Source organism: Dasypus novemcinctus, chromosome 26 (assembly GCF_030445035.2).
Source record: "Dasypus novemcinctus isolate mDasNov1 chromosome 26, mDasNov1.1.hap2, whole genome shotgun sequence".
Taxonomy (NCBI): domain Eukaryota; kingdom Metazoa; phylum Chordata; class Mammalia; order Cingulata; family Dasypodidae; genus Dasypus; species Dasypus novemcinctus.
The window spans coordinates 16,288,845-16,316,599 of record NC_080698.1 but is presented as its reverse complement, the minus strand read 5'-3'; the positions used below and the strand labels follow the sequence as shown (position 1 = coordinate 16,316,599).

The 27,755-nt window shown below is 41.4% G+C and overlaps 1 protein-coding gene across 20 annotated transcripts in view; it reads left to right on the top strand.

Moving 5' to 3' along the window:
* Window positions 1-27,755, top strand: part of ERC2 (ELKS/RAB6-interacting/CAST family member 2) — a 999,838-nt gene that overhangs the window by 881,759 nt on the left and 90,324 nt on the right. For 6 of the 20 annotated variants that reach the window (XR_011647537.1, XR_011647533.1, XR_011647535.1 and 3 more), the window contains one exon: window positions 24,243-24,431. The exons of 10 other annotated variants lie outside the window; for them this stretch is intronic. The gene's annotated coding sequence lies outside the window, so the exon portion shown is untranslated. Of the gene's footprint in view, window positions 1-24,242; window positions 24,461-27,755 lie in introns of all 20 variants that reach the window. 4 more of the 20 variants (XR_011647540.1, XR_011647539.1, XR_011647532.1 and 1 more) reach the window with 1 other exon arrangement.

Here is a 27,755-nt window from a genome sequence, read left to right as displayed (position 1 = left end):
AGATGATTTTATAGTCAAGATCTACTAAAACTCCAAGAAAAAGATAATCCCTTGAATTAAAAGTGGCAGTGGCCAGTAAGAATTACTTCCAAAAAGTTATTATTGACAGTAATCAGAAAGTCACTGGATTGAGGATTTTAGTCCGGCCTCAGTTGCTTCCCTGAGCTGGGGCCCATGGCAAATCACTGTCCCTCATGGTATCTAGACCATGAAGCTTTTAAACTGAGAGGTGTTCAAGGACTTGGACAACTCCATGGTACCATATGTCCATGACTTCAGTCACTTGCCCTCCCACTAATCTTGTCTGGATTATTTATAGTTTCTAAGTGTTGAAATGTCAATATCAGATCACCCATATGGCCAGTCTGGTCTGCTGTACTGAAGATGGTTGTTAAATGAACTCAATGAAAAGGGAAATTTCTAGAGAAAAGGTGACCCAGCAGTCTTATGGAGCTGGAGCCAAGGTTTGATTTGTTCTTCCCTTATTCGGGAACAAGTCTCCATCGAAAAGAAGTTAACTTATACATAGCCCTAAGTAACAACACTGTCCAGTTGGATGGAGGTTAGGCTTTATTGATTTTATATTAAAAGCAATAGCTAATACCTACTGAACAGTTATCACATGCCAGGCATAATCCTAAAAGCTTTATAAGCATGAGCCCATTTTAGCCTCACCTCATGTGTAGTGGGTAGATCTTGGATCCATTTTGAAGGCTAGGAACTGACTCTCAGAGGTGTTATTACTTGCCCAAGGTCACATGGCTGTTATCTGTGGGTAGAACTCCAGGTCCAAGAGACCCTACAACCTGTACTCTCATGCGCACTGAACAAATCGTGACTGGTTGCAGGCTTCCGTGATATACGGAGGCATTTCTCTTTTGGTTTTATTTATTTGCTGAGAATTAGTAATGCTTTATCATATTCCAAGGTTACTTTTCCAATGCCATCCCATCCAAAGGCCTCAGAAGGAATTTGTTTCCTTCTGTAATCACAGCAATCACTGACTTTGGCTTTCTTTTATAAGGAAGCAGGGCTGACTAATAAAGCTCATTTCTGTTGTAATGTTAGACAGTTGGATGTGTAAAGGATGGAAAAAATTATAATTGCTCAGGCATTCCATGGTCCAGGGTGACTTGAGGGTCCATTCCTTGGCAAATATGCTCTAGTGGACTTTAGAGAAGTTATTCGATCACTTCTCTCCTGCCAGTTTCTTCCAGGGTCTGTCATCTGTCCTGACATCTGTGACCGCTAGTGCTGATTATCAGCACTGATCAACAGCAGATCTCCTTTGATTTTGTGGCTTTGCTCGAAACTTAGTCTCCACATACCTCACAGCTTAACAGGGAGGCAAAGAGTTGTAAGCTCAGGGCCATCAGGCACAGTTCTGCAAGGGTCAAAAAGGCATGCTGAGGAAGAATTTTCCTGTGTTATCCACTTCCTTGGCTTTTCATTCCAAATGAACTAGGTAAAGGGTGACTTGCCTCTGCAATTTTCATTGTGCAAGATGGACTTTGGGAAACTTAGGTAGATGAAAAACATTTTTAAGGAACTAAAACAGAAGTAAATTCAGTTTGGATTCTTTGGAACTCACCTAGCTGAGATAATAGGGCACTTCTGAACCCTCTGAGAACCTCCTGTAGAAAAGCAGAGATGCCTTTCAGTCCCTTGAGTTAACACAGGGGCTTAAAGAGATAATGCATCCTGGATTTAGCTTTGGTTTAAGTCTTTGTGTTGCTGACAGAGCTTAAAATGGGCAGGTAATCACTGGTACAATGTGTCATCTTTTTTCTTCCCTCTTCTTATGAAATAAAGTGCAAAATACTTTTTTTTTTTATCCTAAGCTATTTCTTTAATTTGAGGCAATGTTATCACCATTTCCTTTCCAGTATCCAGTATTTTTGGAAAAACGTGTTTCCATGGCAAGATGGAAGTGCATTAGGTATGTAATCAAAGGAATACAGTAATCAAGTGATACCTCGATTTGTTGCTGAGGCATTAAATGGCTGGTATTAAATGTTAATAAGGTCTCCTGAAGAAGGAAGCACGGAGAGGCCAGGCCTGTATCTCTGCCAGAGGCTCAGGGACCAGTTGCAGAACCTCAGTGTTCTCGTCCCTCACTTTGACTTTCCTCTTCCTCACCATTCCAACTGCCCAGAAAGGATTACCATTTTAGAGCCGCTTTGGGATGAGCCAAGCATGGACTAAGTGCTCTTTGTCCACATGAAGTAGGTGCTCTGATTTCCACTTTGCAAAACAGGAAGCTGAGCTTACAAGAGAGTACCTTGAGCTCCATGGCTGGGGAGTGGTGGAGCTCAAGCCCTCCTGTCTGACCCCAGGTCTTGTGCGTTTAGACCTCACGGCTGCTTGCTGGCCAAGGCCAGCCCGTCCTTCCCACAGGGCGCCTCTCCCATCCACGGCTTCCTCTCTGGTGTTGGCCGCACCACCTCACCCCTCTGGCAACCCCTTGGTGGTTTCCCTGACTCAGATCTTTCCCACCAGCCCAGCCTGCGTGGCCGAGCCAGGTTCACCTTCCTGAAACACCACTTTCCATGCTTCCCTCCCCTGATGACAGATTGCCAATTCCTCCCTGTTTCCAACCACAATAGGTCGAACTACCTCAAATTCTTCCCTAATGGGCTTCCCTGAGCAGTTTTTGTGAGTTTTCCACCACTCCCAGATAATACAGTAATTTTTCCTCTTCTAGAAATGTTTAGTGTTTACTCATCTTTCCAAGTCTTTGTGAACATTGTTTGCCATGATCTGAAATGCTCCTTTATCTACCTAAATTCTACCTGCTGGATACAGCCAAGATATGCCTCTTTAGAAAGCCTCCTCTAAATTTTGGAAGTGCATCATCTGCCTCTGTCCTGGCTTGCTGAGGCTTCTAGAGCAGGAGTCCAGTTCCACCCACAATCCCTTTCTCTCGGTCACTCTGGTTTCTCCTGAGGTGGTCTTGCCTCTAGCCAGACTCCCAGTTCTTTGTGACAAAACAATGTTGTTGTTGTTTTTAAATTCTCCTGTTCTCTCTGTATATAAAAAGAAACTAGAAAATAATTTTAACATTTATTGAATACTTAATAAGTACCAAACAATTTGTATGTGCTAGTTCACGTAGTCTTCACAATAATACTGAGGTGCATTTTCAGATGAAGAAACTAAGGTATTGAAAGGTTAAGTGATTTACCAAGTGCTATAACTAAAGTTTGAACCTGACATTGGGACTTGTACCTGATCATCTTACACCATCCTTAGGGGTCAAATATACGCAAATAAACAACTGGGCATTAAGAACAAATGAAGAAACTAATTCTTTATCTGAGATTTTGTTCAGCTGATAAAGCTCATTGGGTCCCAGATTTCTTTTAGAAATGGAATCTCAGATTCTCCCCTGTTGCAAAGCAGCTTGAGAATTGTGGTATTAAATCAGGATTTTCTGATTTAGAAAAGCTATCCGAGTTTACATCAGCACCCTTTGGAATGAGCTTGACATTTGCCTGGCAAATGTAACTCAAGCCTCCTCCCTTCCTTGCTCCAGTAATAGGAGCCTCTTCTATTTGGCATTAGGTGCTTTAATCCTTTTTGAAACAGGGTAGAATATAAACAAACAAACAAAGTTAAATATTTTACATTTCTAACAGCAGCAACAACAGCAACAAAAAAGACTTGAAAATGAAGTACAATTTGATTGTTTTAAGAAACTTATGGCTCTCTGGATTGTCACTGTTACTTTCTGACCCTCGGTCTCTGTAACACATTTAATCAGTTTGGGGAAATTACTGGTAGCTTGCGTTTTCCCATACTGTGTGGACTTTCAAATGCTGTAGTATATTTTCCACACTAGTATCTTGCTTTCACCTAGCAAATGTTGTGCTATTTTTTTTTCAAATGCAACTGAATTATCATCATCAGATATGCAAGAAAAAAAATCAAGTTGCTAAAAGACCTTTATAAGAAGGAGTGGGGAGGGGTGGGGGTGTCACTGTGGTCCTCAAAATCACACTGCCTGCTGAGGTCACACCTCCTCCCCCACATCTCTGACTCATCCCCAGAACAGTATCTTGTACAAACTAAGCACTTTCATATCTGTTGACCAGGTGGAATTCTGGATGCTTTGCATGGCTGATACAAATAGTGGTTGTCACAGGCAAAGTATTCTCTACCAAGAGAGGTGTGATCTGAGTTTTGAATAGTTATGCTTGTCAAGGTAGACGGGGAGACTATTTAAAGTGTTGGCTATGATGGAAGCATGGAGCAAACAGGTTCAGGTAAAGAGAAAAAAAGTGCTTACCCAACTATGTCCAGCTGATTTTGTGAAAAGGGTACCATTTTAGCAGGTCTCCTTTGAACAAGAAAGGTAACAGCAAGTCTAACATGGATACAAAGCCCTGCAAGACTTTGCTCCAACTACCTTTTCCAGACACAACTCTCACCACATCAGGGATGCCACGTTCTGGAATGCTAACTGCTTGGCATTCTCTGTACACCCACACCCTCCTCAAATTCATGTCTTTGTTTATGTTCTCCCTGCCAGGAGTCCACTGCTCCCCTAATTGGCCTAGCTGTCTCCTCACACTTTCTGAGCTTCAGACTAGGAAATCTTTTCCCCATGGAATCTCCCCTGGCCACTGCCTTCCCTCCAAAAGTGGAAATGATGCCATTTCTCTGTGCTTCCAGAGTTTTCGGTGCCTGCCGCTCTTGTTGCCCGTTAACACCTTGTATTGTCATTGTTAAGGTCATTGTCTCCAAACAGTGAGAGAGCCTGGCCTAACACAGTGCCTGGGTGTAGTGGGCCCAGGAGACTTGTTGAAAGAGCAATCAGTGGGAGGGAGGCGTTCCCTTTCCAGGCATGTAGAGATAAGTGATATTCCACAAGGGAAAAGGAGACACTGTAACCCGTCTATACCAAATCTTCAAACATACTAGATTCTTTCTTTGTCATTACCCTAGTTTGCCTTCCAGGAGGGAGCAGTTTGCCCCATGTGAAAAGTAGAAGTCACTTGTCTTCAGGGACCTTTTTTGCACTTGGAAAATCTGGCACTTCCCTGCCTGGTATTTGGCCAGTCTGCCACTTGGGAGTTTTATCATAGAGTGTCTCAGGAGATGTTATCTCTCTTCTCAGGTCTTTGGCAACTTGGGGAGATTTTAAAATCAAATAGTTTTTATAGATAAGGAAAGGGTCTGAGTTTTCAGAGACAAAGTGGAAATGGGGTATTGGTGCTCATAATATGAAAAAAAAAAAAAGCTTCAAGAGCTTCCTGGCCATTTTCGTCAGCAGCCATCTTTCATATCCCCATAAGATAAAATCACCGTAAAGGGTTATAAACCACTGTCAGAGTATTTGACAAGCCCCATAGGTAGTTGTTCCAAGCCAGTAAAAGCATCTTAATTGACCTAAATGACAACAGTTATGTTATAAATATCTAGAATTTATGACCTGAGAAGGCATAATCACATCTTCCATCGGTTAAGTTTGCATAGGAGAAGCTTGAGGATTTAAGATAGGGCTGCAAATTGGGGAAAATCTGATTAGCCTTAACTTTATGACAAACACAGGGCTAAGTGAATCGGAGTGCTTTCAAGTTCCTGATCCCTAGGAGTTACAGGCGGTGGCATTTCAGAGTTGGTAAAAGCCACCCTGTCTCCTCTGTGCAGCTGTCATTTTATTGGCCTTGTAAAGTCTCACGTTCACCGTGACAAATCCAAGACCATATACCTGCGAAGAGGAGATGTTTTAGATTATGGGGTGCAGAGGAAGCAGATGGTGGGACCAGAGGGTGAAAGCGGAGGTGTTTACACTGAGCTCGCTTTGGAATGTGCAGAGTCATTGTGAAAAGCAAGTAGATGCTGCTCTCAAGAGCCCACCAAGGTCTGGTATGACACCTCATTCTCTTACAGCATTTGAGTAGGTGAAATACAAGGTGGGTTGAAAAATGAGTTTATACATCAAAAAATCTAAAAACCCCAGGTGTTTTCAAGTTGGTTGGAAATTAAACTTGGATTTTTGTAACTTAATGCATTACCTGATTTTTTTTTTTTTTGGCAACTAATATCAAGCAGTACGACATCTATGGCAAAAATCAAAACAAGCCAATCTATGATGAGAGGCATATTTTAAAAGAGGACACATTATAGAGATATAGTTGATATCAGTGATCAACCAGGTGATTGCCCAGGGACTCAGAGACCAATGAAACGGAGTCATCCTCCAGGTAAATGCAAACAGTCCACCTAATCCCAATATGCAGGGCTTCAAAGATAAACAGTCATTTTGCAGGGCAATGAAAAGCTTAGTTTATCTATTTAATGCCAATATCTGTGAAGTTGCTGAACTTTTTAAAATGAATTTGTGAGCAAACCTTCAAGGAAACCTCCAATTGAAACCCAAAGGGAGGCCAGTTGATTTGAACTGAAGAGATGGCATTTGTCCTAAATTAACCTGATCTTTCAGTTTATTGTTTTGTAGTCTAGAGACAAATATATGAATTTTGAGAGTATCCTTGTAGTGTTTTGTTAGAAGTACCCAGTACTTTTAGCTTCCCATAGCTCCAAACCATTGGTAAGAAGATCTTCCAACCCAAGGGTCCATTTTGCACATGAAATCCTTGCACGTGTCTCCATGCTCTAAAAGTTTCTGAGGGGTCAGATGGGGCCCAAGGTGAGTACTTAACTTGTAACTTCTCGGTGGGTTGGAAACAAAACTTAAATTTTGGTTTTATTTTACTGTTTTTTCCACTGTACTTCCATACCCTTAAACCTTGCCTCTCCCATATCTGGATCTCTGTGCCTTACAATGTAGGACAGTGAAATCTGGAACTGATTATGAAATTATGAAGCAGGGAGATGCAGAAATATACAGGGATAAGTGTACAAATTCATAAGCCCTGATGTACACAAAGCTTGGTGTGAAGGACACATCGTTTTCAGTTTGAATCTCTGCTTTTACATTTCAGCATAATGCAATCTAGCATTCATTTCGTGTAGTGCTTGGGGAGCTTTTGGTGTTAACAGAATTCTTTTCTAAAGAAATTCCTTTAGATTCCTTCAGAATTTGTCCAGTTTCCAGGTTCCAATAGGAAAAATATGGATGAGATTTTAATAGAAAAATAGTGCTCCAGATTTTTCAGTTGGCAAACGCTCTACTGTAGAGCGCTCTTATTTTATTAAGTGGAATAGGTCAGCTTAATAGAGGAGCCCTTGCTTTGTACCCTGATTTAAGGTTAGACAGAAACCCAGGCCGTCTGGGAAATACAGCCACTGGCATTTTGTAGTTTTGCCATCCAACTTCCATCTCTTTGGAAAATGCACTTGAAGAACAGTTATGTGTGCTGATAAGTCAAGACTAAATCCTTTCATGTTCTTTACTCCTGTCTCCTTGAGAAAAGGAAGCTGGATCTTTCCATAACATTGTTTCAGAGGTGATTCTTCTCCTATTGAATGAGGGAAGTAATGGTGGTGCTGGCACGTTTTGTTTTGTTTTGTTTTTAGCATTGGTGTTTTAACTATTTTTAAAGGTTAGCATTTTTATTAGCAAAAAGTTTCAAGTTCAGAAGTCTATGCAAAAGAAACTAAAATCACCTCTAATCCACCTATCCAGAAACACTATTAATACGTTGGTGAACTATGTACCTTTCTAGAATTTGTTCTATATTTAGCCTCCTTAAGAAGAACAACAGCAACAAAGAAAAACGGGATCATATTATTAGTGCTGTTTTTTAATCTACCATTCAAATGTAACATTGTATGTTGTACACCTTTCCCGATTAATAGATACCAACAGCATCATTTTTACAGCTGCCAAGTATAGAATTTTGCTTTATGTAACCAGTCCCTCGTAAAGAACGTTTTGTTCTTTTAAGTTCCTTATTAGAATGCTGCAGCTATTTGTGCTTAACCATTAGTCATTTGCCCAACAAATTCTTTTGAATAAATTCCTAAAAAGCAAAGTGGCACATTTATATTAATTAATAAATATTGTCGGATGGACTTCCGGAGAGGTTATATCCTACTTTTGTGTCTTGAAAGGACAGTTCCAATAGGTATAGAGCTCTTCGAAATTTTCTTCTGGATGGTTGGGTACAAACCAACAACCAAGAAAACACGAAAGCTCTTCAAGTCAGCTTGGAGAGAAAAGAAAATTGTCCTTGCCGAGGTAACCACAGGAGATTCCTGTCACCATCACACTCCCTCTCCCCCATCACGGGGACATATATGGTTTCTCTCCTGTCAGGACAATCCCCTGACTTAAATTTTAAAGCTTTTAAGATGGGTTGCTTTTCCCAGTTTCCTTCTTTTTATTGTAGGCAAAGATTTGTAGGCCTGGGTCAATAAAAGGGAAATGACGGGTGCTAGAAACAGGGCCAGTGGCCCCACTTTCCTGGCCCCAGGCCTTACAAACACGTCAAACAAGCACAACAAAACTCGGTTGTTAATGGGTTGATATTTTCTGGGCATACGTTTTGAATCTGGGGCTTCTTGGCCACTGAGGGGTCTAAGGTTTGGGGTCCTTTTATCCTTTTATTGGTGAATTCACTGAAGTGTAGGCAGACAGAAAATGTTCAAGTGGCAGGCAGATAAACTTGTTAAATCCCTGGGAGTCTTTCCTTCCTTGCTCTGGGAGTTTATCATCTTGGTGGAGTTAAAAGGCAATTAGGCCTGCAGGTCTTTGCCGGCTTGTTTATTGGTGTTTTACACGTGGGTGTTGAAGAGACAAGGTTGTATTAAACATTCCGATCCTGCTGGCCTGAGGGGAATGAGACCTCAGCCCAACCCAGCAAGTCTCCAGGAGAAAGAGCCTTGCCAAAAAGCTGGAGGAAAATCGTTTAAATATAGTACCTGTGCCCCTGGATGCTCATTGTTGGTGGAAAATTGCAGCCGGCCAGCTCCATGCTGTGTTACATTTCCTGGGAAATGGTTTTATGGAAGGGCGTTTGATGAAAAAGTTCATTCCTTCTGTAATTGTTAGCTGCCCCGTGGTGTTAGTTAAGGTAGAGGCAGACTGGAAATGTTTCTTGTCTCAAATCTCTCAGGCAAGCCCATTCATGAGAAAGGATGGCCATCAGTCTGGAATTGGATGGGGGACAGATTTCCACTAAGCCTCCTGGTCCTTCTGGTTCTGAGTCTCTTCAGCCGGGCTGGTCCTAGTGCACATTTGTGAAGGAGGTGAGCCTTGGTTTCCACAACTGTTTCTCCCTTTTCTTACACCTTCACCGCCATGGGCCCAGAGCCTTGCAGGCGGGCCTCCTGCGAAGATGGACAGGGTTGGCCTAATGCTGGCCTCCATCCCACTCGTGTGTGAGTTCCCACCCCCAGAAAACTTGTATTATTTTAAGAGTCAGGTTGGACACGCATCTCCATGGAACTGGTGCCAGGAGAATTTCAGAGCTCAGTATACCGCGGTGGTTAAACACACCAGTTCAGGAGTCAGGCACCCCAGGGTTTGACTTCCAGCTCTCTCACTAACTTTGTGGCTCAAATCCCTGTTCTAATCTCAATTTTTTCATCTGCAAAATGGGGACAAAACTAGTCCCTACCATGCAAATTTATTGTGAGAGTAAATGAAATAAAGCATGGATATTACTTTACATAGTCCCTGTGCCATGTAAGAGCACACTAAATGGTGCCTGTCACTATTTCTATTATTAAAGGTATGCTTTATTTACCTAACACATGTATATTTGCATAGATATGTGCATACATACACACAAACTTAGTTGAGTGTGGCAAACAATTATATTTTTTCATAAAACTTGTACCCCTAGCTCTTTTGTATTTTACCAGTTGAAGGTGTTTCTGAGGCATAAAAGCCTATCTGGATAAAATAAGAAAATCCTTTCTCATGGCCAGAATACCTGGAATGTGAGAACTTTCCATTTCCACAACCGACCATTGTACTCAGCAGGGAAAGGAACTCCTCTCTAAGTGGCTCCCACTTATCCAAATCTTGGTTTCTTAAGAGTTAGGCACCCTGCCTTAATTTTCCCAACTAAAGAAAACACAATGGATAACTGCAGTTTTTATTCCCAATCTGACCTTCCACGTTCTGAAACTAATTTGCCAAAGAGTCTTGCCAGCGTCTGCGCAACCTTCCTACAGCCCAGGAATGTGGTTCTGATTAAGGACGGATCCTATAAGACCCAGGAGGATCGCCTGGGAAGGAAACTGGCCTCAGACGCGAGTGAATTTCCATCCTTCAGTCAGATATATGATATTGAAGACCAGAAGGTATAGGAGTTCATCCTTAGGAAGATGCAGAAAGAGAATTAAAGCAAATGGCTGACAAATTGGCTGTCTTTTATGCAAAGTTGACAAGCCAGCCGGCCTCTTAAGGAAAGAGGATATGCAGCCCCCAGGCCAAATGGCTCGACAGTCAGCAGGCTTTTTGAAGTCCCTGCTTGCATGTGACTTCTTTTAGCAACAGGCCTCTGCTGAATTGCCTCCTCATAAAGACCTGAAAAAAATTTTACCTAAAATACGGTAGTTCCAAAAACAAAGATCGTTCCTTCCTCTCCTTAGTGAATGAGATTTTAGGGTGCAGCGCCAGTGTTATGTACAAACAGGGTGGTGTTGTTTTTTCCCTACAGTTTTATGAGAAACCTTACTTTATTCTATAGGATGCTAGACCTTTCCCAGGGGCCCACCAGGCACCGGCTCACTCCTGGGATAGCTGGAGGATCCCATTTGCTCCTCCTGGGTGAATGGGGGCTCTGCCTCGGTGGGAGGAGGACATGCGTGGGGTGCAGTGGGCCATGGGGCTTGCAGAGCTCAGAGTTTCTTTACCAAATATCAAAGAATCGACTAATAGTTGTAACTCTAATATGATTTTCTTGTTAATCTCTGTCAAACCATGAAATCTGATACTTTAGCCATGACTAAGCCGTGAAATTTGTCAACTTTGTCTGTGATTTACACAAGCTCAGTTAAAGAAAATAATAATAACTTGGAGCACAAAGTGCCGAATGTTGCTTCCCAGCCTGCTTTTCCCAGCATTCCACTAGTATCTTATGATTAGTAAGAACAGTGTATAAGCATTTTTTGTGCTGTTTCAAGGCCCAAAGTAGGATCAGATAAACCTTTAAAACTAAATAATGTACTTTCCTTTGAGATGATAATATGAACAGAGTAGATTTGCTGAGTAGGTATCATTAAATATGAAATAAACATTCAAAAAATAAGCATTCAAAAGAGCTTTATGGTTCATACCATTGGGCGTGATAAATACCTTCAGAGTGGTAGATTATTTGTTTTTGAGAGAAAGTAGATGAGTAAAACCTACATTTTAAAAACTTACAGGTTGTATAATTAATCTCTTCCGTATGGTAGAGTGGTTATGCATGTAGCCTATGGGGCGTGAAACCAGCTTTGTCATTGACTAGCTAGAAAATGTCACTTAACCTTTTCTTCCTCAGTTTTCTCTTCTGAACGTGGGGGTACTTCTGGGACCTATTTGTAGGTGAGGTGACTCTAAGGCTCAAAGGAAGTACGAACTACAAAACTCAGAGATGGACATACAAGTCCTTAATTCATTTGGGCCATGCTTATCGTTGATTTAATAATATAGAGTATATAATGGTATAAGCAATGGTTGGGTATCCTTGTGGCCCAAAGGAAAATTGATTATTTTAAATTCATGCAATTGGGACAAATGGTTTTTATTTTACCAGAGGAAAACTGGAGAATTTTGGCAAAGCATTGTCCTATCTGTAGACAATTTTCCATATGATAAAGGGAGAGTGACACAAAGCAGAAAAGAAATGTTTCAGATCAGCAAACTGGTAAGGGTTGGGATATCTTTCTTTCCTATCCCTGTCAAACGTCTTTTTCCTTGAACTCATGGAAAAGGAATGCCTATAACTTTTCCAACTGTCTCCTGACCTCACTTTGTAGAATCTAGAATTAGATAGTCAGTTTACTTAGAACTCAGAAGACTTGAGTCACCTTACTGACCTTGTCCAGTGGTTTTTAAACTTTTTTTTTTAAAGAAAATCTTTGGCAGTACTCAAGAACCTAAAAAGGGCCTCCCTACCCAGATACCTTCCAGCTAGATCCATAGGACAAACCTTTGAAAATACTGTTAAACCAATCTGTTAATTTTATAGATGATGAAACTTGAGTCCATGAAGTTCAGGTGAGTTGTTCCAGTCTCAGCACTGATGGCTGATAGCCTATCCCAGTTCCTTTACTGCAGATTTCTTCCCTTCCTACATGGATGGGAAGAAAAGGAAAGGAAGACATAAGACTTCATGATAGCTCTAGACAACTTTCCCAGGCTCTTCTCTTAGACTCCTGAGACCCTTGAAAAACTCATCAATAGTGTCATAGAATCTATGAAAAATAATTCTAAGCAAAATATTGTGAATGTGTATACATGCCTTTTTCTTGGGGAAGGTCCACAATTTTCACCAGATTGTCTCAAAGGGGTATGTGACCCCAAATACAAGAATAATGTTGCTATAATTTGTGCCCCTAAAAGTCACATTCCAAGTTCTGATTGTGAATTGTGAGGTTAACACATCCATTTGTTTAACCTTTCAAGGTAAATATAGCTCATAATCCTATGAGTGCCTGAGGTCCGAAGCTTGCTTGTAAAACAGCAATTGGGTCTTGAATTGTTCCGTTGTTTCTGCAGCTTTATTTATCAATTTCAGTTTTAATTGGAGCTAGGTTCTAACTGTCTTAGATCCTAGAAGGTTCTAAATTGATAAAATAAGCTTTTTTATTTACATTTTTCCACGAAAGTCTATTTCTAGACATGAACATTAATTTGCTTGTTTAATTCTGCTTTGGTCCTGGATTAAGTTGCCAGATATAAAAAATAAAAATACAGGGAAACGGACTTTGGCCCAGTGGTTAGGGCGTCCGTCTACCACATGGGAGGTCCGCGGTTCAAACCCCGGGCCTCCTTAAACCGTGTGGAGCTGGCCATGTGCAGTGCTGATGCGCGCAAGGAGTGCCATGCCACACAAGGGTGTCCCCCGCGTGGGGGGAGCCCCACGCGCAAGGAGTGCGGTGAGGAAAGCTGCCCAGCGTGAAAAGAAAGAGCAGCCTGCCCAGGAATGGCGCCGCCCACACTTCCCGTGCCGCTGACGACAACAGAAGCGGACAAAGAAACAAGACGCAGCAAACAGACACCAAGAACAGACAACCAGGGGAGTGGGGGAAATTAAATAAAATAAATAAATCTTTAAAAAAAAAAAAAAAAAAAAAAAATACAGGTCACCCACTTAAATTTGAATTTCAGATTAAATTACAAAAAAAAAAATTTAGTAGAAATAAACTAAATATAGATATAAAGCTAAAAGGTATTAAAAAGATAATGTGTGAAGAAAAAGAATTGGTAAGTTAAAAAAGAAACCTAACAGATCTTATGGGGTGAAATACTAATCATTAAGATTAACAATAAATGGAGATAAGCAATACCTTTGGATGTTATAAAGTCATACAACAGCAGATTTGAACAGGCAAAGGTAAGATTCAGTGAATTAGAAGACAGGACAACTGAAATCACATAGTCAGGAGAAAATATAGAGAAGAGAATAGAAAAAAACTGAGCAGAGTCTAAGAAACATCTGTGGCAGCATGAAGCATACAAACATACACATCCTGGTAGTCCCAGAAGGAGAAGAGAAGGGAAAAGGGACAAATTTGAGGAAATAATGACCCAAAATTTCCCAACACTTATGAAAGACATAAATATACATATCTAAGTAGCACAACATACTCCAAACAGAATAAACCCAAATAGACCTACTTTAAGACACATACTAAACAAAATATCAAATGTCAAAGATAGAGAATTCTGAAAGCAGCAGGAGAGAAACAGTTTGTTATATACAAGGAATCAATAAGACTAAGTGTCAATTTCTCATCCCAAACCATGGCAGCATGAAACAATGATATGATAGATTTAAGGAACAAAGAGAAAAATTGCTAGTCAAAAATTCCCTTATCCAGCAACAATGGATTTCAAATATGTGGAAGAGTTCAAGACATTCACAGAAAACAAAATCTGAGAGAGCTCATCACTAAAAGACCTCCCTACAAGAATTGTTAAAGGGAGTTCTTCAGGTTGAAAGGAAAAGACATGAGAAAGTGGCTTGGAGCAGGTGAAGATGTAAGGATTTTCAGTACAGGTAACTAAATGGGTAAATGCAAAACCTAATACTACTGTATCCTCAGTATATAACTCTATTCTTTATTTCCTATAAGATTAGAATATAATTGAATAAGAAATAATATTTCCTTATAATGGACAAACAAAACATAAAAAGGTAATGTGGGACAAAAACAGCATAAAGATGGGACGCAGAGCAATACAGGAGCAGAAAATGTATGTGCTAATGAAGTTCAGTTGGAATCTTTTAAACTAGTAGGTTATAAACTTAGATTGTTTAATACAAACCTTAGGGTGACCACAAAGAAAGTATTTTAAAAATATATAGAAACAGGATGAAAAAGTGATCAATCAGTTACAACACAAAAGATCAACTATATACAAGAGAGTCTTCAATAAAGGAAAAGAGAGACAAGACATAAAAAAAAAAAAAAAAAAAAGTGGCTGAAGCACATCCTGCCCTATTAGTGTAACACTGAATATTAATGGATTAAACTCTCCAGTCAACAGGTACAGATTGGCAAAATGGATTTTTATTAGTTATACTAATATTGGACAAAATAGACTTTCAGTCAAAATATGTTACAAGAGACAAAAAAGGATACTATATAATAAGATGTCAACCCACCAAGAAGAAATAACAATCATAAACATTTATGTACCTAAGCACTTTGCCCCAAAATATATGAGCCAAACACTAGCAAAACTGAAGGGAGAAATAAGACACTTCTAAAATAATAATGGGTATCATTTTCACCAATGAATAGGACATCTAGAAAGAAAATCAGTAAGGAAATGGAGAACTTAATATGATAAATGAATGGCACCTAAGAGGCATACACAGAATGCTGCACAACAAAACAGCAGGATACACATTCTTGTCAAGTGCACATGAATCACTCTCCAGGACAGACCACATACTAGGTTAAAAAACAAGACTCAATAAATTTAAAGAGATTGAAATATACAATGCATCTTCTCTTTCCACAATGTAATTAAGGTAAATATCAGTAACATAATTGCAAAAGCCATAAATAACACACTCATAAACAATCAATGAGTCAAAAAAGAAATCATAAGGGAAATCAGGAAATATCTTGAGATGAATGAAAATGAGAACCAACATATCAACACTTACAGGACATAGCAAACATAGTGTTCAGAGGGAAATTTATAGCTTTAAATGCTTACATTAAAAAAGAAGAAAGATCTCAAATCAGAGACCTAACCACCACCTGGAGGAGCTAGAAAAATAACAGCAAACTAAACCCAAAACAAGCAGAATGAAGGAAAGGAAATAAAGAGTAGAGCAGAAATAAATGAAAAAAGAATAAAAAAAAATAGAGACAATTAAAAGAACCAAAAATTGGGTTTCTGAAAGATCAATAAAACAACAAACCTTTAGCTAGGATGACAAAAAAAAAAAAAAAAAAAAGGACACAAATAATTAAAATCAGAAGTGAGAAGGCAGGCATTACTTCTGACCGGACATAAATATAAAAGGCCATGAAAGGATACTATGAACAACTGTATGCCAACAAATTAGAAAACCAAGAAGAAGTGGACAAGTTCCTAGAAATACACACACAATCTTTATTGACTCTGGTAGAAATAGAATAACTCAACAGGCCAATTAAAAGTGTGAAATTGAAACAATAACAAAAACCTCACAACAAAGAAAAGCCCAAGACCAGATGGCTTCATAGGTAAATTCTACCAAATATTTCATAAAGATTATCAATCCTGCTCAAACTCCTCTAAAAAATTAAATAATAGGGAATACTCCCTAACTCATTCTTTAAGGCCAACATCACCTTCATGCCAAAACCAGAGAAAGATACCACAAGAAAATTAAATTGCAGACCAATACCTCTTATGAAGATAAGTGCACAAATCCCCAACAAATTACTAGCAAACCAAATCCAACAACACATTTAAAGAATTATTTTCCATGACCAAGTGGGATTCATTCCAGTTATGCAAGGGTAGTTCAACATAAGAATATAAACTCATGTAATTCACCAAATTAACAGAAAAAGCGGACAAAAATCACATGATCATCTCAATTGAAGAAGAAAAGGCACATGACAAAATCCAACACCCCTTCTTGATAAAAAACACTTAGGAAACTAGAAATAGAAAGAAACTTCTGCAATATGATAAATGTCATGTATGAAAATCCCACTGCTAATATCATACTCAATGGTGGAAGATTGAAGACTTTCCTTCTACGATCTGGAATAAGAAAAGGAGACACTTGTTATTCAACATTGTTCTGGAAGTTCTAGACAGAGCAGTTAGTCAAGAGAAAGAAATAATAGGCATCTAAATTGGAAAGGAAGAAGTAAAATATTCACTCTTCACAGAGGACATGATCTTTTATATAGAAAGACCTGAAAATCCTACAGTGAAGCTACCAGAGCTACGGTAAATGAATTCAGCAAAGTGGGTACAAAATCACCATGCAAGTGTTTATATACTAGTAATGAACAATCTGGAGGGGATATTAAGAAAAATATTCCATTTACAATTGTAACTAAAAGAATCAAATATCTAGGAATAAATTTAACCAAGAATGTGAAGGATTTCTGAAGCAGATGTGGCTCAAGCAGTTGGGATCCCGTCTACCATATAGGAGGTCCAGGGTTCGATACCCAGGGCCTCCTGGTGAAGGCAAGCTGGTCTGCATGGTGAGCTGGCCCATGCAGAGTGCTGGCCCACGCAGGAGTGCTGCCCTGTGCAGGAGTGCCAGCCGACATGGAAAGATGGCACAGCAAGATGACACAACAAAGAGAGACACAGGAGAGACAATAAGAGAGAGCAGAACAGGGAGCTGAGGTGAATGAGAGAGTGATCGCCTCTCTCCTGCTCCAGAAGGGCCCAGGATCAGCTCCCGGAGCCACCTAACGAGAATATAAGCAGACACAGAAGAACACACAGAATATGGCAGAGAGAGCAGATAATGGGGGGGAGGGGGGCGGGGGGGGATTAAATAAATCTTTTTAAAAATTTGAAGGATTTATTCATATAAAACTGACTGCAAAACATTCCTAAAAGTAATCAAAGAAGACCTAAATCAATGGAGGACACTCCATGCTCATGGATTGGAAGACTATTGCCAAGATGTCAGTTCTGCCCAAAGCGATTTACAGATTCAACGCAATCCCAAGCAAAATTCCAAGAGCCTTCTTTGTGGAAATGGAAAGTCAGTCATCAAATGGAAGGGTAAGCCAAAATCATCTTTAAAAAGAAGAATGAAGTTGGAGGACTCATGCTCCCCAACTTTAGAACTTAGTACAAGGCTACAGTGGTAGAACAGCGTGATACTGGCACAAGGACAGAGATATAGAACAGTGGAATCAAATTGAGTGTTCAGAAATAGACTCTCACATCTACGGGCCATTTGACTTTTTAAAATAATTAATTTACCCCCTCCCCCATTATCTACTCTGTGCCCGTTTGCTGGGCATTCTTCCATTTCTGCTTGTCTGCTTCTCTTTGGCAGCCCCTGGAACCAATCCTGGGACTTCCGGGGTGGGAGAGAGGTGCTCAATCTCTTGTGCCACCTCAGCTCCGTGGTCTTATGCATTCCTTTTTGTCTCTCCTCTGTGTCTCTTTTGGTTGCGTCATCTTGCTGTGCCAGTCCTTCCCTTGGAACAGCACTTCTGCGTGGGCCAGCAGCCACATGGGCCAGCTCTCCTTATGGGCCAGCTTGCCTTCACTAGGAGGCCCCAGGAATCGAACCCTGGGCCTCCCGTATAGTAGACAGGAGCCAAATAGCTTGAACCATATCCACTTCCCCCAACTGACTTTTGGCAAGAGTGCTAAATCCACTCAATTTAGAAAGAATAATCTCTTCAACAAATGGTGCAGGAAAAACTGGAATAAAAACTGACTTCTGTCTCATGCCATATATAAAACAAATTAACTCAAATGGGTCAAAGGCAGCAATAAGCACAACATTGTGAATGTAATTAACACTACAGAATTATATATTGGAATGGGGCTAAAGGAGAAATTTTAGGTTTTCCTAAAATAAAAATTATTTTAAAATTCAGGGAGATTTGCTATAAATAGGTTCAATGGATCTTTGGGGATGATAGAAGTGTTCTGAAATTGGTTTGTGGTGAGAATTGCACAACTCTATAAATTTACTAAAAATCACTGAACTGTACACTTAAATAGATGAATTTTATGGTATGCCAATTATACCTCAGAAAAGATGTTTGGGGGGCACAGAAAGCAAGGGATAGGTTTATAACAAGTGTTCTTTAATTTTATTTTTTGGAGTTTCAGACGAATTTGAGAATGTGATGAAAACCCAAAACCCAGTCCTCAGAATAAAGCATTTAATTACCCACACCAAATCACCTATATCTTCTGAAATTCATCTCTGGATGCCATCTACTACCTTAACCTGGATTCCTGTTTAAAATCCTTAGCTGACTCTGGAGAAGGGAACTTGGGAGGATGGCTTATCCCTAATAAAAGCAAGAAGTTGTTTTTGGAAGTCCTCTTTGGTTGCTGGCTATGAGTGACCTGTTTTCATACCTGCCACCACACTGAAACTGCCCTGCCCATGCTGGACATGGGGAGGGTAGTACTTGTGGTATATGTTGAGCCTTGGTTTTTATATTTTTTAAGCACATACCTGCTGTGGCAGACTCATGTTCCTTACATTGACTAACTTCTTTGGTACAAGGTATTCCTAACCCAGTATGTAGACTCAATCATGAGACACCTCCATCAAAATACAGAAAACCCATTCTGTGGGCTTAATGCCAGCCAGAATTGGGAAGTGGACTATTTGTCTCTTTTCTTTCTTTTGCCCTACTCAATTATTCTGAAAAACACATGTAGGTCAGAATGGTGACTTCAGTAGAGAGGGGGTGGGGTGGAGGGTGCTTAACCACAAGTGTATGCCTTGAGAAATTCATTTTTAAATGATCAGAATTTGAGGACTAGCTCCTCTGGATATAATTATCAAATTTTAGAAAGTACGGTTCTTTATACTGTTACCCCTGCTAGAACCTCCAGGCAAGTACTTCTATCTTTCTATTGCTTTTTTAAAATATGATGCCCTCACCAAAACAAGCCTAAAAGAACAACTGGAGGAGAGCCAATAACCAAGATTCCTGTATTCTTGCTCTTTCTCCATTTGAGACATGGTCATGCCCAAGAAGCTGGGTTTCACTGGCAGGAAGGAGAAGTCGGGGCAGTTGGGGGATGAAGGGACTGCAGAACTCGGTGGCTGGGACAAGGTGATACCTGGAGGGGAGGCCCCCTGGGAATTGAGGAAGTAATTGTATCCCAGTTCTGCTGGTCCTGCCATCCTCTCTGTCACCTGAGGCATTAGAACTGCTAGTGAGGGAAACTGCTAGAATCCAAACATTTTCACACAGTGAGGTCTCAACAAAACCCAGTCTTCAGACACAAACCAATTTGACTGATGGACTCGATCCAAAGTCAGTGTCCTGAAGGGTGCAGAATTCTCTGCCTTGAAGCAAAACCTCCTTGGCACCTAGATACTCTGGTATTTGTATGGATGGCCCGCAGTTCCTGCCTGTCTGAAGATATAATTAAGTAGCTCATTGACATGGTTAACTAATACAAATTCTTTGTAGCCTAACAATGAACATGCTAATTGCATGAATTATTCTATGAGCTCATTAGAATCAATCCTTTTAAAGAATTACATTAAACATCCTTGCCCACATTTGTCCAAATAAGTGAGACTTTATTTACCATATTTGCCTTTTTCTGTGCAGAGTGAGTTTAGGGCTTTGCTGGAGGAGGATGATTTCTGTTGAACCCAGACTCTTCCACGTGTTTGGCTGGGCCTGAATCCAGGCTCTTCCACGTGTTTGGCTGAGCCTGAATCCAGGGAGCCCAGCAAAGCTTAAGGTTCCATTTTCTTTCCTATGGAAGGAAGAAGCCAAATACCCACTTTGGAACTCACTATATAGATGTCTGTTCTTCATTTCTTATTTTCTCCTCTATATCTTCTTCCTCTTTCTGGTCTCGAGGTATAAATTTTTTCTCTTGGATAATTACTTTTTTCCTAACCTGTTCCTTAATAGGTCAGGGAGTCTTACATGACTTCACAGCCCTCAAGGACAGCAGTGTTGCTATCTTGGTTTTCTGTTTCTTCTTTGTTTAGTCGGATCTCCTCTGTAGATATTTTACCTGGCTTTCGTAAAGGTCTGAGGAGAGTGGTGATTTCCCAACTCCTCAGACTTTGAGTAGAAGACGTCATAATGCACCCAGAAAATTATGTTTTCAAAGATGCTGTGGGGAAAATCCTAAACCTAATGTAGCCGGGTTTTCTCTAGGTTCTTGGCTAAGGTACAAGAAATGAATTTTGAGAACCAGCTGGGTTAGTTAGGCCAGTAATTTATTAAGGAATGGTGAAAAGAGAAATGGGAGAAAATAACAGATCATGGATCCCAGGTAGAGAGGAAGGGGCTGAAAAGCGATGAAGAGGGCTGATTTACAGACTGTAGTTCCCCATTGTAGATATCAATGCCCAGGTTTTACTTGCATGTTGTCCAGGCTGGAGGCAAAGAAGGCCAGAATGGGGGCAGAAAGCAAGAACAGGGGTCAAAAGGCACAAGAGGGCCAGTTGGACCTTTGCACTTGCTCTTTGAACCATTAATTATTCCATTCCTTTGCTAATGACAGGGGAGGAGCCCAGCTGTTTTGATTGATTATCCCACCCCTGGGAGGGCCCAATGCTAAGGCTTCTGGCAAATATCCAGGGCTTCTCCTGGCTTCCAGAGGAAATGTCTTTCTGAATGGGATTCTCGCAAGTTCTTCCAGCAGCCATCTTGGGGGTACTGATGTCCATGTGTTTAATGGCATCGGTTATTCTGCCAAGTTCCAGATCTGTCTAATGATTCCTTAACTGGCCTGTTTCATTAATGTTCTAATAGAGCAGTAATTCTTAACCAGGGGCCATCTTGCTCTCCCCCCTTCAACCAACCATCCTACCCCCAGAGATATTTTTCATTGCCCTAACTTGGGGAGGGGGTTGCTTCTGGTCAGAGTTGCTGCTAAACTTTTAAAAATGCTCAAGGAATCCCCCCAAAATAAAGAATTGAACCTAAAAGTTCAATAGTGCCAAGGTCAAGAAGTTCTGCATTGGAGGAATTCTTATTCTTTTTTGCTTTTCCTCAAGGCCTGAAGAAGAGAAAGAAAAGGTTCCCTTTTGATGGTGAGTGCAAGTGTCCTGCCTTTGCACATCCCACACGGATCCAGGCACTGGGGGGCACAAGGGTAAGGCTGAGCAGGGCAAAGGGCAAGGGTGAGGCAGGGCTTCTGAGCTGCAACAGCTGTCTCCACTCCAAGGACAGGCAACTTTGACAAAGCAGAGGACCAAAACATTACAAGGATGTTTAGTTTGTGATAAAAATCATTTTGCAGATTAAAGTGCTTCCTCCTGCCCATAAAATGGTATGTTCTTTAAATAACTCAAAAGTAGGAGGCATTTAACTGTTCCATAAGCAGGAGGCATGACCACTGCCTCGAGCCAGGGCCAATTAATTCTATCCCTGTAGCCAAATCCAAGCTGTAGGTGGCGGTGGTCTTTGCGTTCTCTCCAGCGTGCTTCTGAGCTACCCCATCCTGTAAAGGCCCCTCCTGGCAACACGAGTGGACTCAGAGGGCGTTTCCTGGAGCCATTTTCTCTCTCCACAGCTCTTAGATCCAGTCTCAGGCGCAACAAATGGCTGCTCCCATCCCGCCCCTGTGCCTCCTCACCTGGTCCTCTATCCTCAGCTGGCTCATGTGCCTCACTGGCTTTGACTGAATGGCATGTCGAGGCGAGGAGGCCTAGGTTACAGTCTCGCATTCCTGAGGTGGGGTGGAGCCTCACCTGACACAGGTGGACAGAGAAAGCCTCAGATACATGGCCCAGAGGGATTCTGGAGTGAAGTGATCAAAAGGGGAGAATGGAGACCCAGGAGAACACACACACACATTGCAAAGAGGCTTTAGACTCTGAGGTGGAAGTCTCAGGTCCTTGGACTGGCTTTGCCATTAACAAGGCACTTAACTTGAGATAACTCTAACATGAAAGTAATAATCCTGAGGATGGATGTGAAAAGTCAAGCAAGTACCTTGGGATATTGGTTGCACAAACAGCAGGTGGTTGTGGTGTTCAATGAGAATGAATTCAGCCTAGCTTCTAGAGTCTACAAGAATCTAGACCAGCTGTAACACGCCCCCCCCCCCCCCCCCCCCCCCCGCCGCTGCATCCACCCCCCACCCCAGCGGGTCCACATCAGCCTTAGGAAGCCAGTGTCTATATTTGCCCCAATCCCTATTATTGCAGGTCAGTGCAGGAAACTTTCTGAGGTCAATGATGGAGGCAATTGGCTTGCCTTATATCTTGAAAAAGTCTCTGTTAAATGGCATAATTGGTTTTAATTACATAATTACAGCACTTAAAGTGTGGGGGTGAAAGTTTACTATTATATTTAGAAGTGAGATCCCCAAATGGAGTGAGGTTGTTTAAGCCACTGTTTCTTCAGATTTCTCTTTTAATTTTTTCGGAGAGAAGTCAGAGTAGGCTGACCTTGGTCCTGGCGATTTGGGGATGATTTTCACACATAAGGTAGTGCCGGGCTGTTCCTGGCATCGTAGGAGCCTTTGTAAAGAGAAGGAAAGGGCTTCTGTAAAGACCTCGTGGCAATCTGAAGTTAATGAGCAGTGGGAACTCAACTGTCAGCAATTGAATCTGATTGGGCAGGGTAATTACATGATTGCCTCTGGTGTTTGCGCATGCACAGGGATATTTTTATTGGAAAAAAACTAATTGCTTACTTACTTAGTCGAGGGAAACCTAAAAACACATTTGTGTTGTCCTAGGATAAGAAGACATCCTTTCTTTGTCTCTAAAATAGCTGCCTACTCTGCCTCTTAGAAGTTAGGATTTGGTTCTTTCTGTGTTCACCCAAGCATGTTGTTTGCAGGACTTAAATTCTATCATAACAATAAAAAGGAAAGGAAAGCTACTCTGGACTCTGCGTTTTGGTAAAATGACCATGTGCTTCTTGCTGTGTCTTAAACCACCCCCTTCAATGGTCTCTTTCATAATGCAGAGGCAGCTAGAACCCTGGACAATGCTCATGCTTCCGGCCTTTCACAGGTTGGTTTATTTTTGTTCCCACGTGGAGGTCCTGATGAGATGGGCTTCATAAGCTACCTAGTTTTCCTTACTTGCTTAAGGAAATTGGGAGGTATCGTGTGTGTGGCAGCTTTTTAGATATCAAAACACCAAGGATAAGAGGAGCAATTTCCAGGGCTTTCCTGGAAAAGAAGGGGAAAAGTGGGGGGCCTTGGGCCTCGCACGTTGGTGATGCTGCACGGCAGTCTGCTTGGACAGCTCCGAGGGAAGTACATCCTCACCTCCCCCAGTGCTGGTGTGCAGTGCTGGAATTTGGTTTATTCTGCAGCAGTTCAACTCCATATTATTGGTTGCTCCTTTCTTCTTACAGCACAAACTATTTTTTAAGTTCTTTCCTCTCTTGGGCTCCCTCAAGAGGAGGTCAGAATGCAGTTGGACTGTGGGACCTGGAAGGGCAGTTCGTAGTGAGTGCTCCAGGCTCTGAATCTGGGTACTCTGGGTGGGTGTGGGATTAGGAGCTGGAGAATGGCTGAGAGTAGGGGGCTCTCAGCCCCTCAGACCAGCCATGATCCCTTGTCTCAGAAATGTTGCATGTGCTGACCCTTCCCACGCTTGCCTGGCTAGCTCGCACGCATCCTCTGGGCTCAGTGTCAATGTCCCTTGTTCTGCAGAGCCTCCCCTGATCCTCTACCCCCCGACTGGGTTGGCTGCTTTTGCTATGTGCTCCATGAGACCCTCTAGGCTCCCTTAGCCCACCCAAGTCCTGTAATTGGTTGTCTCGTTGTCTTTCTTGGGAATAGCCCAGAAGCTCCATCTGGGCAGCACCTGTGTTTCTGTTTGTCACTTCTGCATCTCCTGAGCCTGGCCCGTGTGTATTGAATGTACGCAGAATGAACTGGGGAAGAATGGATGCTGGTGCCCTGGGTATGGTGGTGTGTGCTGCCTGGGTCCCTGCCCTCGCTCTTAATACTGCTTTCTTGTTGCTTATAATTTTCATTGCCCCAGATGATCCAGCTCTGTCGGAGGCACGTAGGCACAGCCAAATCTCATGCTGTACATTGATCACCTGTCCAACCTTTGCCTAGAGTGGGAGCCCCCAGTTCCTTCAAGAGATCCATCTTTACCTGTCTGTAAAGAAGAAGAGGAGGAGGGAGTCAGCGGGGAGGATCCGATGGCAGTTTAACACCAGAGCAGGTCCAGTGTTTACTTTTACCCTTTTGGAGGTGGGTAACTGCGAATGCTATGGGGTGCTTTGGGGTTTCAGAGAGACTCTGCATAATGCCCTTGGATTTCAGGGCTCATAGGCAATTTATTTTTTGCTAGAGTGTAGGGGTTGCTCTTTTTTTGTATTTAATCCACAGCCAGGCTCTTCCATCATTCCCACCAGCACCAAACGAGAATCCAAGTACACCATCCACATCAACACACAGCGTTGTTTGTGTCTTACAATGTGGACCAAGAGGAGGTTTCGTTCACTGATTCTTGTTTAATGACTATTATACTTATTATTAGCCTGTGAAGAACTCTGATTTTCAACAGCTTTCTTGTTTTAATTTCCTCATTTTTGATGTTTTGAAATTTTTCTCCCAGTCTACCTCTGAGACCGGGAGATACCAATTAATTACAAAAAGATGAAATTGCACTTAAGTGGAACACTACACAATATTAGGGTATGTCTAGCCAGCCTTTACCCTAAGCACAACCTGCCCTGAGACCTTGCAGGCCTCAGGCAAGAGGACTACCTCCTGAGCCCCTAACCCCAGCCATCCCCGAGTTCTGACTGGCCATTATTCATAGGGCTGCGTCCTCAGTTTTCAGCGGGGGTGGACATTCACTCTTGGAAACTGCAACCTTACATGCATGTGAGAGTAAGCCTGCAGAGACCATGTGCATTTATTCTGTGCTTCTGGCACAGTTGACTGTGACTGTCTCCAGATTGGAGGTTATTCTCCTCCTATGGGTTCTAAGTCCAGTTTCCTTTTCAAGCTATATATTTGGCATTCCTGCATTGCATTTCTGCTCTGGCACCTAAGGGAGTTCCTTTTAGGAAGAGAGATGAAATCACCCTCTTCTGATAGGAGGTGTGTTCCCCAACATCATGTGCTTTGAACCAAACACAGATGGGCCAGGGTGAGCTTTATTCCTGGGTTCTAAGGAAAAGCCTAGTTTAACTTTCAGTTTTGGAATAACACCAAAGGATGCCTCAACACCTCACATCCTTTCTGGATTGAGGAGGTAATAACCACCTACACAAATAAATCACATACTGGGGGGTGGGGCTGGGGGAATGAAACAAAACAAAAAACCTTTGAAAGCCATTTAATTTATAATTAAGCTTGGCAATGTAGTCTCTAACCTATCTCATCTTGTCTAATCACAATGATCTATTTCCTTTCTACATGCAATGAATTAGTCCTTTTGTTATTTTAGAATACAGTGACATGAATAATTTTTTAAAAAAGAAAAATCGTAATAAATTATTGGCATGTTAGGTCAAACTCAAACACTAATTGTGCCTATTGTTTTAAAAACCTTTTCATGTCCTTTCATTGATTTATTCAGCAAACAGCTTTCCACACTGGTTTTCTTAACCAGCTTATATGCCCATCACCTGAGGAACTTGTTAGAATTGCAAATTCTCAGCCCCCCACCCAGACCTACTGAATCTGAAATTCTGGGGGTGAGGGCCAGCAAGCTGTTTGAAGGAGCCTCCAGGTGATTCTGATGCACATAGAAGTTTGAGAACCACTGATTTAGAACATCTGCATGTCGTGGGGGTATTAAAAGGAGTGTAAACATAGTCCCACCATCCAGGAGTTTGTGGCTGAATCGAAAGTACAAGGCCTAAATTTATGAGACAGAGTGATCTTGGTAAAATGTAAATTATATCATACATTCAACTCCTAAGCTGCTCCAGGAAGTCCCTTTGTACTTGGAATAAATATAAATGGTTTATAAATGCTTGGTTATGGCCTGCAAGGCCTCAAATGCTCAGTGACCTGCCTAACTTCCCCGCCTCATCTTGTAACATTCCCTCCCTTTACTCCTTACACTGGCTTCTTTCTGATCCTCAAAAACACCCTGCCAAGTGTGGTGTCAGCAGGAATGTACAGGAACACAGGGAGGCCAGAGAGAATTTTGGAGGTTAAGTAACAGGCTTGGTCGCTGTCTTCCGTCTAAGGCTTTGCTGGAAGCATCTTGAACATCCATATTTCTAGCAATCTAGGCTTTCTCTATCAAGGGCCTCAAAATTCTTCCTACCTCTATCCATCACGCGCTTCTAAAACAATGTGCCATTATTAGATATCTGTTATACCAGCCTCCCATTTCCCGGTACCAAAAACTGTCTTAGTTTTGCCAGGGCTGCTGTAACAAGTTGCCGAAGACTAGTTGGCTTAAACAATAGGAATTTGTTTTCTCACAATTTTGGAGCCCAGAAGTCCAAAATCCGAGTGTCGGCAGGACCATGCTTTCTCTGATGTCCGCAGCGTTATGGTGGGGGCTTGCCAGCAGTCTGTAACTCAGTCTCTGCCTCTATCACATGGCCATCGGATGTGAGGCCCACCCTGATGTACCTCAACGGATAACATCCTCAAAGATCCTCCTTACAAATGAGTTCACACCCACAGGACTGGGAGTTGGGGCTTGAAAAGATATTTAGGGACACGATTCAGTCCATAACAGTCACTGACATTTCTTTTCATATAGCAAAATAGCTCTAAACCAATGTCCCCATTGTTTTAATATTGCTATTTATACAATTGATATAAATGATAACATGTTGGTGCATTAATCAATATCACTGGCCTCGTTTTATAGCAGAGCAAAGTCTGAAAGGACTTGCTGAACCATTATGGAAATAGCCAGTGTTATCGAGTTCAATCTTCATGTTATGTGTTTTTATTGATTTCTCTCTCTGGAAGTTGGTCTGGCACAGTGCTCAACCACATAGTGGGAATTGAGTAAGCATGGCTGGAGGTCTGGTAAGTTAAATACAAATGGTCTGTGTTGTACCAGAAGGTTAATGGAGCTGATAAATGATTCTTGATGTCTTCACCATAGTTTTAGGAAAGTTGGTGGCCATGTTTATTGAGTTTTGTCTTTTTAAAAGTATTATTGTCTATTAATGCCAAATTTGCTCTTTGGGATATTAAACATGCCATGTGACTTGGGAATAAAGCAGCTGTTTGGATTTTTATTATGATGTCAGAATGTGAAAAAAGTATACTCACAATTCTCTTCATAATGAAAAAGATGGCAAACATTTTTAAATATATGTTAAAAATTTTGAATTGGATTTGAGGCTAAGGGATTCTTGGATTTAGGGCTTCAGGTCTAAAAGCTCTACAGAAGGAGCAATGGTTTTGTTTAGTTTTTATTTTTGTTTTTGTTTTATTTTGTTTTTGACTATCTGTAGCTCTAACTTTTGCAGGAGTATATATCTAGATGGGGCAAGGGAGAGTGAGCGGGAGGTCTCGCCCCCCTTCCACACTAGCTGCGATTCTGCCCAAAGAGGCT